The following is an 11,875-nucleotide window of genomic DNA, read 5'->3' as shown; positions in this document are numbered from 1 at the left end:
CTCCCTTTTTCTAAACTGCCATCAACTTTCTGTGGGAAGCCGCAGCCATTGCTCCCGCCCACCGCGACGTTGCCTGTAGAAACCAGAGGCAATCTGACGCGCTTTCTCGGCAGGTTATTGAGAGCATTCTCCTGGTGGCCATTCAAAGTTATTCTGGCTTCGACTCAACTACCTAGTTCGGCACCTGAATGCGACTTTTTTTCTCTAAGTGTGTCTGTATTGAAGACGGTCACTGTTAAGTTACGAATTGACGCCGGATATGTTTCAAAGGAATCACTCACTTTGAGGGCTCCAAAGTTCAAGGTAAGGGGAGCCAACGAACAGGAGCTGTGAGACGACATATGCTAGTCACAGAATAGCAAGAAAGTAACGATATCTGAGATGATGTTATGTTACATGGTGTCACTGTTACTGTGGTACCTGAGGCAGTGGTTACAAAAATAAATACTTCAGACAATGTGTAACACATTTTACAAAACTGTATCGGTAGGTTAATGTTTTCTGCTACATGTGTACTTCTCAACAGCCTTTGGCATCTCTAGGGACTTGGATGCAGTATAGCGCATTACTGGCTGTTGTTGCGTGTGAATTTTTGAGCAGCTGAATAGCCCACATTATTGTGTCCAACTAACTTCCAGTGTGTCAGCAATCCTGTTGCCCTGCTCCCGGCACTGTAATGGGGGCAGTGCCTGCCAATATGCTTTCCTCAAACCAACACACAAAAGAACAAACAAGCAAACGCACAGGCGAAGAAAGACACGGGCAGATTACCGGTTTCTTCCACTGTTTCCCAAACAATTCACACAGTTAAATAATTTACCTCCGGCAGAGCTCTGTGTTATTGTATTGCACACAAAATAGGATACACTGAAAAACAACAACAACAACAACACCAATAATGATAATAATAATAAAGTGTAATACGTGTAGATATTAATATACATTTACAGAGATTTTTCCGTTTTCCTACTTAATTTGCTGACCAACATTTGGTGAAAACTATCCATGGTTACGGACTGAGGTAGAGAGGTTTAGCACTAATTGGTTGCTTTAAGAATCTTTTAGCCGGTTTAAATGTGCGACATTCAAGCCGACATAATCCCACTATTTACTGTTGACTTAAAACGCCTTTATACGAAATCTTAAAATCTTCTAAAGATGGGGAATGTGGAAGAAGGCCATCGAAACTAGAGAAATAAGCATAAATGATCACAGCATGATGTGCATTATGGGGTACACAACAACATGATGTGCATTTCATCACACTGCCCAGCACAACATTATGTGCACTACATCACACCGCACAGCACAAAATGATGTGCATTACATCACATAGCACAGCATAACATCATGCGCATTACATCACATAGCACAGCACAAAAAGTATAGAATAGCAGTGTAACACCAATTATGAAAACTTTACCAGGAACACCACTGACACCACCAGAGTGTATGGAGTATGAAGTGTAATGGATGGAGGCACCTCAGGATAAGCATGTTGAATGACAGACAGAGAGCCTCCTGTATCACCCAATTATTAGGCCAGCTTCTGCACTACAGGTCCCTTCATACTGCTGGCTCCTCGCTGTAATTAAAGGTGTTTTGGAAACACTGCTGCAGTGCAAGGCCTGTAATAACCTGCTTGCTTTGGGACAGAGTCCACTCTCTTTGGATTTACAAACCTCGCTGATGTAAACAACAATCAATGTAACAAAAGGGAACTGGATTTACAGCATAAGGATGAAGTATAACAATATAGTATCACATGTAGTGTACAAAGTATCTATGATATTCATTTAAAAGCTATAAAATGAACTAGAGGTGCATTTCCGCAAGAAAATGTGAAGTGAGATTGCTCAGCAGTAGTATGTTGTCACTGACAGTAACAGCACGGATCAGGCGTGGGAATAAAAGCAGTGCACAGGAAATTGTGAATTGTGTTGAACAAACTATACAAGAACACACACATATATCGATTGATAAAGACATCTTTATAGTCATTAGACATTACCATAGTCACTCAACATAAGTCATCATCTCCTCTGCAGGGACGTGGTGCACACTCACACATCACATAAATGTGCAAAATATTCTTTAACATACATCCCTGCTTTGTTGTTGTCTTTGGTTTGGTAGCCGGCTAGCTACATGAATAGGTTGTTTGTTCATTACAAACCAAAATGACGGAGACATATATTTGTGATTTATTAACTGAAGTGTACTCTAGTGTCCTGAAGGCTAAGTATGAGCTGATATTTCCACACACAATAACTAAAGTGGCCAGCAACGGAAGTACATTTGATATCTGTATGGAAAAGTGCTGATTGATACGTTGAATTAACTTTTGAAGGAACTATTAGTGGTTAGGATGGTCAGAAAATAGGTTATATCAGCCAAAAGAAGCTCTTGATGGCGTCACGTCAACAGCTGCAAGTTTCAGTTCCTTGCTCTCTGTTATCTAAAGGTTTGCTTTGTTCCTATGATGTATACTAGGACATTAGGTCAAGGCCGTTTGTCAAAGCACACATATTTTATGTACCTGACTTTATTTACTTTATGTATGTATGAGGGTGTCAGGAGGGTTTCATCTGTGATTTATTACACTTCCTTGCACATAGGATATGGAATCGCCATGGCAATGTGACTGTAGATATGCATCCTTGTTAATTTGCCGAAAAACTCTGCTGAAGAGAATAGTAGGTGGAGTGTGTGTTCTGAAGCAACAGCGTTCGGAGTGTTGTGTTGGAACTAGTGGCTGAAGTGTTGCCTTGTGTTGTGAATGATCTAGTGCCTGGAGTGGATTGTTGTGTTTAGCTGTGTTCTATGGGTTGTGTTGTGTTTGTCCAGAGGGGACTAGTGTGACTTGACTGCTCTGTTCTGCAGGGACTGGTGGGCTGGGTTGTGATGTGTTATGTTCTGCAGGAACTGGTGGCAGGGTTGTGTTGTGTTCTGTTGTGTTCTGGAAGGTCTAGGGGCTGGAGTACTCTATTCTAAAGCACTAGGGTTTGGATTGTTGTGCTGTGTTCTTCAAGGACTTGTGACTCGACTGTTCCGTTGTGTTCCGAAGACGGCAGTGTCCAGACTGTTGTGTTGTGTTCCGCTTGGACACCTGACCCCTAGAGCCAGCTCCTCCCTCTCTCCTATGACATCATCTCTTATCTCTCCCTGGTCTCTGCTTGGTCAGAGCCATATTTAGTCCTCAGTAATCAGTGTGCTCTAAACTAGCATGCCATCAGTTCCAAGTGTGGGAAGCTAGCCTACCTGCCTGCGCGCTCTATGGACCCTTGTGTGAGGACGCTTCAGGGGCTTTGCTAGGGGACTCACAGGTTCAACACTGAGCTTTGGGTAAGATTCATATCTACATGCGGATTTGTAATTGATCGACTCAACTTTAAAAATCCTATTGCCCGGCCAGGGGAGAGATTAAGAAGGTTTTGCTCAGCGAAGGGTGGAGGAAGAAGTCCTGCAAAAAGGCCTGTAGAATTGGAAAATATCAGGCAGCTTGAGTTTACTGCCTCGGTTGAAAGTGATCAGGCTTTATCTGTTTAATGGCTCTTCAGCTGTCCAGATAAACACACTGGGTAGAGGCTGTCTTCCCCGGTGTAGAGGTAGTGTCTCATGTTGTGAGGCAGGACTGAAAGTTGTGATGCTTCCATTTATCCTGGGGGGGGGAGTGGGTAGCTCACCCCCTGAAAACAAGTGCTTCTGGTGTCCCTGGAAGAGGGACAGGTCATGTTTACAGAGTGAAATAGGATTGCTGGTGTGAACACAGAGCTCTGTCAGCCATGATTGATTCAGCATTGTGCCGCTGCTCGTAGTGGAGGCTTTCTGAGTCACTCTCCCACCCTCTCTCTCTCTCTCTCTCTCTCTCTCTCTCTCTCTCTCTGTCTCTGGCAGATGTAGGCTTCTTTTGGCCCTAGTTTGTTCCCCTAGTTCTGGTTTGTGTGTGTGTGTGTGTGTGTGTGTGTGTGCGTGCTTGTGTGTGCTTGTGTGTGTGTGTGTGTGTGTGTGTGTGTGTGTGTGTGTTTCTGTGAATGTGTTTGCATGTGTCCTCTGTATCTCTGCATCTGTGATTGTGTTATGATGCATGTGTGTGTGTGTGGGTGTGTGTGTGTGTGTGTGTGTGTGTGTGTGTGTATGTGTGCTCTCGCTAAGGCTAGCCTAGCCTAGCATAACATTTGCATTTTTTACTCAAGCCAATATACCCTTTATCAGAAACAGCTCTAATGTGTTGAGAGCATGGGTTTATCAGTTAGTTCCTAGGAAGTTGGACCCATGGCCTGAGGATTATTTGCATTGTCCTCTCCCACACAGAGCAATTTGGCTCTGTGCTACTTGGACCTAGTCTAGAGTACACTGATCTGTATGAGGCTTTATGTTGTCTAGGGTGTAGTTTAGGGAACACTGATCTATAAGAGGCTATATGTTGTCTAGGTTCTAGTTTAGGGTACACTGATCTATAAGAGGCTATATGTTGTCTAGGTTCTAGTTTAGGGTACACTGATCTATAAGAGGCTATATGTTGTCTAGGGTCTAGTCTAGAGTCGACTGATCTATAAGAGGCTATATGTTGTCTAGGGTCTAGTCTAGAGTACACTGATCTGTATGAGGCCGTGTTCTTCCTGTGTAAATTGAGTTGCAATAGTGTGTTACAACATTTAGATGTACTAAGTATCTATTTTAATTCTGGTTGTGAAATAAAACTTCTCAGTATGTATATTGCAATACCCAAAATTGCAATACCAAAGTCAGTTTCAAGAGTGAAAAGTTACTGACATGTCCAACCCCTCATTACAACCCTATTACGGTCAGCCATGGGCAAAGTGTGATTGATAGGTTGACTGAGTGATTGATTGATTTGTTAATTGATTGGAAATTTGCACCCAACTATACCACAGTTAAAACGTCTCCTAGAATCACAAACACTCACCATTCATTCAGCTGATAGTTATTTATGTAAAGAGCGTATTTTGAAAAGTAAATTTTACTTGGATGACAAAGCACACACTGTCAGTGGGTTCACAGGTGCGCTGTGGTTGTTATGTTTATTAGTTGGAGTGCCATTGAAAAGGTCTGGAGTAATTTCCTCTTATTTTAAAACACTGAAATGCAGCTTGATTGACAGATACAGCCTGAGCCATGTTATGGGTGGGTGTGTATATGTGTGTGTGTGTGTGTGTGTGTGTTTTAGTGTGTGCGTGGGTGTTTATGGGTTTTTATGTGTGTGTGCGTGGGTGTGTGAGCGAGAGTTAAGGGAGCAGACGTTTGGCCCTTTCGCTCTCAACAGGAAGGGATCTTCTTAGCTATTCTTTATATTCTCTCCTCTCTCCACCTCTTCTCCTGTTCTCCTCTTATCCTCTCCTCTCTTCAACTCTCTTCCTGTTCTCTTTTCTCCTCTGCTCTCTCCAAATCTCCTCTCCTTTCTTCACCTCCCCTCTCCTCTACTCTTCTCAAATCTCCTGTTCTCTCCTCTCTTCACCACTCTTCTCCACACTTTTCCTTCTCCTCTCCTCTCCTCTTTTCACCTCTCCTCACTTCTCTCCTCTCCTCTCCTGTTCTCTCCTCTCCTCTATTTACCTCTCCTCACTTCTCCTCTCATCTCCTCTCCTCTCCTGTTCTCTCCTCTCCTCTCTTTACCTCTCCTCACTTCTCCTCTCCTCTCCTGTTCTCTCCTCTCCTCTATTTACCTCTCCTCTCCTCACTTCTCCTTTCCTCTTCTGTTCTCTCCTCTCCTCCCTTCTCCTGTTCTCTCCTCTCCTCTCTTTACCTCTCCTCACTTCTCCTCTCCTCACCTCTCCTGTTCTCTCCTCTCCTCTCTTTACCATCCACTTCTCCTCTCCTCTCTTCACCTCACCTAATTTCTCCTCTCCTCTCCGGTGTTATCTGCCTACTCTCCACCCCTCCTGTGCTGTCTGGCCCTATATGTGTAGAGTTTCAGTCCACTCACTGTGTGTCACAGCACATCCACACACAACCCCACAACACTCAACATATAGAGTCAGCACTTGCATAATAATAACACACATTTCTGCCACTTTTTAAAGTGGTCCAAGTGGAAATTAAATGACAGAATCCTGGGAAATGACACTCACTAGGTGCCCTAGCATAGCGCAAACAACCCTTTTTCACCTGATTATTTGAATAAACTAAATTACACTTTCCTGAGTGAATACACTGCAATCCATTACAAATCCATACCAGCTATATGAAGGACGTATTTAATCTTCAAAGTGGGCCTTAAGTCAGCACTGCCACTGCTTATGGGCCAGTTGTCATCACAGTGGTGGTATGTGAACACTTGCTTTGAACAGTGTTGGGTTACTTTTCAATGCAGCAGGCACCTCCGTTGAGTCTCATCCCTTTAACTCACTAACAATGGAGGCGTTGGACTGAAACCAAACTGCCACGGCCATCTTTCTTGTGCAAAGGTGAACCTTAAGCTCTGCCTGGCTGCGGATGTATTAGCACTCCTGTGTGTGTGTGTGTGTGAGAGAGACAGAAAGAGAGAGATTGTGTGTGTTTGTGTATCTGTGAGAGAGAAAGAGAGTGTGAGGGAATGTCTGTGTGTGTTTGTGTGTGTGTGAGACCATGTTTTAACTTTAATGTCTTAATCACAGTAGACTCAGTAGAAGTTTAGGCCAGTCTCTGTAGAGGTCCCTAGCTCTGACCCCTGTGTGAAATTCCTCTTTGTTGGAGAGATTAGTGAGTAGGATCCCCTTAAGAGGGTTTGGGAGTTAATTATTAGGAACGTATAGGAGGAGGTTAGCAACTGAGGCTCTAGACACTTAAACAGAACTCCCCACCACCCCCTTCAGTTAAACATCAAACTCAGTCAGACCCCTCTTTCATTCGCTGTGCCCCCTCCCTTCCTGTGCCTCTTCCCCCCAGAGAGCTCACGCAATCATTCACCCATATCTAACGCACCCCCCCTGCATACTCGACCCTCCAGGGAGCGCAGGGTTTAACCCTTTGCTGCTTCTTCCTCCTGTGGCAGGTTTGAGTTTGTGAGGTTATTTATTTATTATTTATTTGTTTTGTAGCTCCATCAATGGGAGAACTGTAAAGTGTACAAATATTGTTGCACTGTGCTTTAGGCCATTGAATCTTTTGATCTTTGAATCTTTTGATCTTTGAATCTCTGGATCTTTGAATATTTGAATCTTTGGATCTTTGAATCTTTGGCTCTTTGGGTGTTTGGATCTTGGAATCTTTGGATCTTTGAATATTTGAATCTTTGGATCTTTGAATCTTTGGATCTTTGGGTGTTTGGATCTTGGAATATTTGAATATTTGAATCTTTGGATCTTTGGATCTTTGGATCTTTGGATGTTCAGATGTTTGGATCTTTGAATCATTGGATCTTGAGTATAAAGCACTGGGTGAGGAAAGAACCAGAGCTGCAGAAGAAACAAAAGCTAAAGAAATGACTGTTTTGCTTCTTAAAAGGAACTGGTGTTTTACACCACCTTCCTGTCTGCTTTATATTATATACACTCTTGGAGAATAGGAACCTTACAGGTTGCTTTGCTTGGCCTTGTGTAAAACCCCTAAAACTACACCTAGAGCTCAAGGCCTCCTTATATTTTACAGGATAGGAAGTGAGATTTTCACAGATTGTCACTGTTGTCACTGCACACAGTATGAGGAAGCACTGGACACAAATGCGTTACTACAGTCACATAAGTAATGTGTGAGAAGGGAAGACAATTCCTAGGTGATTTCATGAGAGAAACTGCTTTAGAAACAGTATTCAGCTTTTGCACAGAAAATCTGCTAGTTCAAATTTCAAAAGTGAAATGTTTTTCATAACACCAAAAAGCTGTCAAAAATCATGTTTGGTGCCACGTAATGCTTAGTCCTCAAACCACCTTTAATAAACACCTTACTATTTGAAGCCCCTCAAAACAACATGAAATGTCTCGAGTCCTCTTTTCCTACTTCTCAGGAATGTCTAATAGTGTTGTGAGGTAAAGCACAGGGGAAAGACGTAAGAAATTGTCTTTTTTTATTTTGACTTGTCTTATTCATTTCGGGAAATAAAAACCCAAAGAATGCCTGCCTGAAGGGCTACCAGAGATTTTTGCGAGCCCTGGGAGGATTTGGTCATACAGTGCACATTAGCAGTGTGTCGTCAAATAATAGCATGACCTTTCAGCATACTTTTTGCAATAGCAGCATTCATAATGATAAGGAACACATTTTTTATAGTTCAGATACAACACAACAGTACAATACAATACAAAACAGTACAATACAGTACATACTACACATGTCAACTTTTGTATTAATTAGTGCTGTCAAACGATTAAAATATTTAATCGCGATTAATCGCATTTATGTAATAGTTAACTCAAAATTAATCGTGATTAATCGCAAATTTGTATCTATTCTAAATGTCCCTTCGTTTATAATTTTTTTTCCATCATTTTATTTTTATTTTAATGGCCTTATCAACATGGAAAAGTGGATTGGCTTGCTTTAAGCAAATGTTTTATTTTATTGAAAACCAACATTGCCAAACAGGGCGGTACAAAATAAAATTATAAAGTGCACATTTCAGGTAAACAAGGACTCAGCCTATAGTGCAGTTAAACCATGGCTTAATATTTTCTTTTTTTCAAGATTGCTGGGAACATAGCAGTCAGGCCTCTTATTTCAGAAAAAATGAACCGTAACAGTTAGGTTACCAATAAAAGGTAAGCCTACTACTTCTTTGCTTTCAGCCAGCTGCCTGTTGACATTTTCAGACAACAGTGAAGCTCGCTTCTTTTGCACAACACAACTTTTAAAAGTAAACTTTCCATTCAGAAGCTTTTTATCATCCATTTTGCCGTATCGCGCTCACCATTCACTCAAACCGTAACGTTAGCCTACTACACAGTTTGCAAGGCCAAAAAGAACGTTAATCTAAAAAATAAAAAAATAATAATAATAAAAAAAAAAATCGCGTTAATCTCGCAATAAAAACATTAACGCCGTTAAAATGGGTTTGCGTTAACGCCGTTAATAACGCGTTAAACTGACAGCACTAGTATTAATAATAATTTAATTTGATATTGTGATGCAATAGCATTGGGTACCAGTGCTTGAGGATGAGGCGTAAGTTTAAAGGAGGTAACGTATAAAGTTGTGTGTTTGCTAAGGGCAGCAAAGAGTGGGCTTATGCGTACTAGCACATGCATCATACCCCTAGAGCACATCTCTTTAAGATAAAGACTGAAAACAATCATCCATCCCATCATGTATGTACACCAGCCAGTTCCTTTGTAACCATGGCATCTGAACAATCATACTGGTATTATTTTAATCAGTGTTGTATCTTAAATGCATGTTCAGGTACCTGTAAGACACACCTAATGCTACTTGCCTAAAGCCTAAACCACACTGTCAAAGCACAGGAAGAGAAAGAAGGCTGTGTGCACGTTTCCTTTGTGTTCCTATCTCTCTCACTCTATCTCTCTCTCTCTCTCTCTCACTATCTCTCTGCTCTTTCTCTCTCTCTCTCACACTCTATCTCTCTGCTCTTTCTATGACCTTTTTCTCTCTCGCTCCCTCTCTCCTCATTCTCTTAGTCTCTCTCTCGCTCTCATCACTTTGTCACTTACCTCCTAATTCACGCTTTTCTCTCACTCGCTCCCACTCCTCTGTCTTTGTTCAGTTACTCTCCCATCCTCTCTCGTTCTATTCTCTCCCTCTATCTCTCACACACTCTCTTGCTCTATTCTCTCTCTCTCTCACACACACACTCTATTCTCTCTCTCCCCCTCTCTCTCTCTCCCAAGCTGCTTCAGTAGTGTCTCTGTCCTCTTAAGTAATTAGGTCTCCTTCAGTCCGCTCTCACGCAGACAGGGTCACACACACACACACACACACACACACACACACACACACACACACACACACGCACACACACACACACACGCACACACACTGCCATTCACTCACACCAGCAAGCGCACCTTGTTTTTGTATCCCACTGTTGGCATGGAGACAGCCTGTGATGCTCTGTGGTTCCTGGCCTGCTGATTGAGTGAGGAGGTATGGGGGGTGGTGGCAGGCTCTCAGAGGTGCCCATGCAGAGCATATGTGTGTGTGTGTGTGTGTGTGTTTGGGGAGGTTACATGCCACACAGACACCAGGGGGCTGAGGGCTAATGGGGTAGAGTGAAAAAACATAAACACACTCACCAGGTGTCGAAGACGCAGACTGCATCCAGAAATGGCGATTCACTCGTGTGTGTGTGGGTGTGTGTGTGTGTGTTGTCATGGGTCATCAGACTGAGGTGACTGCACACCGCCCCAGTGTGGCTCTGGTGGCTTTAACCAACACAAACTTCACAGGTCACAGCTTTTACATTGGGTTTTTAACAGGACTATTGACTTTAGCTGTGCAGGGAGAAAGGATGTCAAAATACACTGGAGTTACCTTGAAACAAACCAGTAAAAGATTGAGAGAGTCTTTAAAGACTATGGCATGTTCAGATTCTGAGATATGCCTGTGAAATCTTTTTGAGGTGTATCTTGAGGTGTATCTATTGTTAATCCTTGTATTGACATCTGTTTTAACCCATCGTGAGTATGGAAGGGTGTGGTTCTGGGACACCAGATGCCACTTTTGGGCCTTCTAGAGGTGTTATGGGCCTAATTCAATGAAACACAGATGTAGGAAGGTGCCCACTTGACAACCCCAGTGAAAAGCCCATGAAGGCAGCTTTGTTATTGTTGTTGTTGTTGTTGTTGTTGTTTAGTATCAGTATGATGGTTGTAGGGCACCCTGTTATAATACGTGGGCTAGGTTGCTGGCTATGAGTACTTGCATGTGACAGTCAGAGGTTTGGCCACTGTGGTAAGTAGGGATGGGCATTCGATTAAATTGTCTTAATCGATCGTCGGGAGAATTAACGATCGATTTTCGATTAATCATTAATATTTTTATATTAAAATTCACTATTTATAGGCTATATTAAAATGCAGTGAAAATAGAAAAAACACAGCGTGTTTCCTCATTGAGATATTTATTACAAGATGAACAACTCTTGTGGCAGTTAAACTTACAAGATGGACAACTCTTGTGGCAGTTAAACGTTATCCGTTCAATGGTTACACTTGAAAATATGCGCTGCTGTACTCTTAAGCAGCGGAGCCGACAGCTAGAAGCCGGTGCTCATAAACACAACTGACCTTCGTTTTTTTTTCTCTCTAACTAATTAATCTCACATTTTGAAATTCATTCATCTAGATTCATCGTGATTAAAAGTTTGTTTTCTTCTAAAGACTAAATCTTATAAATGAACGAGTAATCACTTCATTCATTATTTTAGACACTGTTGTTTAATTGAATTCGTGCTCTCTCGCCATCAGCCAAGGAATGTATGCGAGACACAATGGTGCCCCTCGACGGTAAATCGTAAGAATTGTCCCCTGAAGCAATTCGAATCACCTCAGTCAGCCCACCGTCTTCAACTATGTTGATGGGCCGACAGTCACCCGCAACCTAAACTGCTACAGCGTTGGTAACCTTTTCACGGACTGGTCTAGTTAATTTCCTAGAGAAGTCGTGGAGTGTGGGTTGGCGACCATCTAACCTGGGACTGCTTTCTGTCGGGTGCTTTGCATTAAGGTGATAACTTAAACACGAGCTGCTTCTGTGATAGCTACATTCAGCTTGACAAATGCTACATACAACTTTAGTTTTGTCGATTGTTCTGTCATTTTGCCTCTTAAACAGAAACTTTCCGCCCAACAATCCCTCAGCTCTCTCCATCTTCAACTACCGTCTCGGTCTCTTCTATCTAACTGACTGCAGACAAGGGGCGGTTTCGTGCCACGGGTCAACGCGCACCGGAAGTAAACAAAGTTGCGTTAACTGCGTTCAA

The 11,875-nt window shown here is 42.5% G+C and overlaps 1 protein-coding gene across 7 annotated transcripts in view; it reads left to right on the top strand.

Moving 5' to 3' along the window:
- The window catches only part of LOC105893030 (A-kinase anchor protein 13), a 107,944-nt gene continuing 96,069 nt past the window's right edge, over positions 1 to 11,875 (top strand). For 3 of the 7 annotated variants that reach the window (XM_031587092.2, XM_031587093.2, XM_012819367.3), the window contains exon 1: positions 2,633 to 3,345. The gene's annotated coding sequence lies outside the window, so the exon portion shown is untranslated. Of the gene's footprint in view, positions 304 to 2,630; positions 3,346 to 11,875 lie in introns of those variants that run through there. The other 4 variants (XM_031587090.2, XM_031587088.2, XM_031587089.2 and 1 more) reach the window with 3 other exon arrangements.

This window comes from Clupea harengus, chromosome 20, assembly GCF_900700415.2.
Source record: "Clupea harengus chromosome 20, Ch_v2.0.2, whole genome shotgun sequence".
NCBI lineage: Eukaryota > Metazoa > Chordata > Actinopteri > Clupeiformes > Clupeidae > Clupea > Clupea harengus.
The sequence above is the reverse complement of the archived record's forward strand: the minus strand, read 5'-3'. Positions and strand labels throughout refer to the sequence as shown.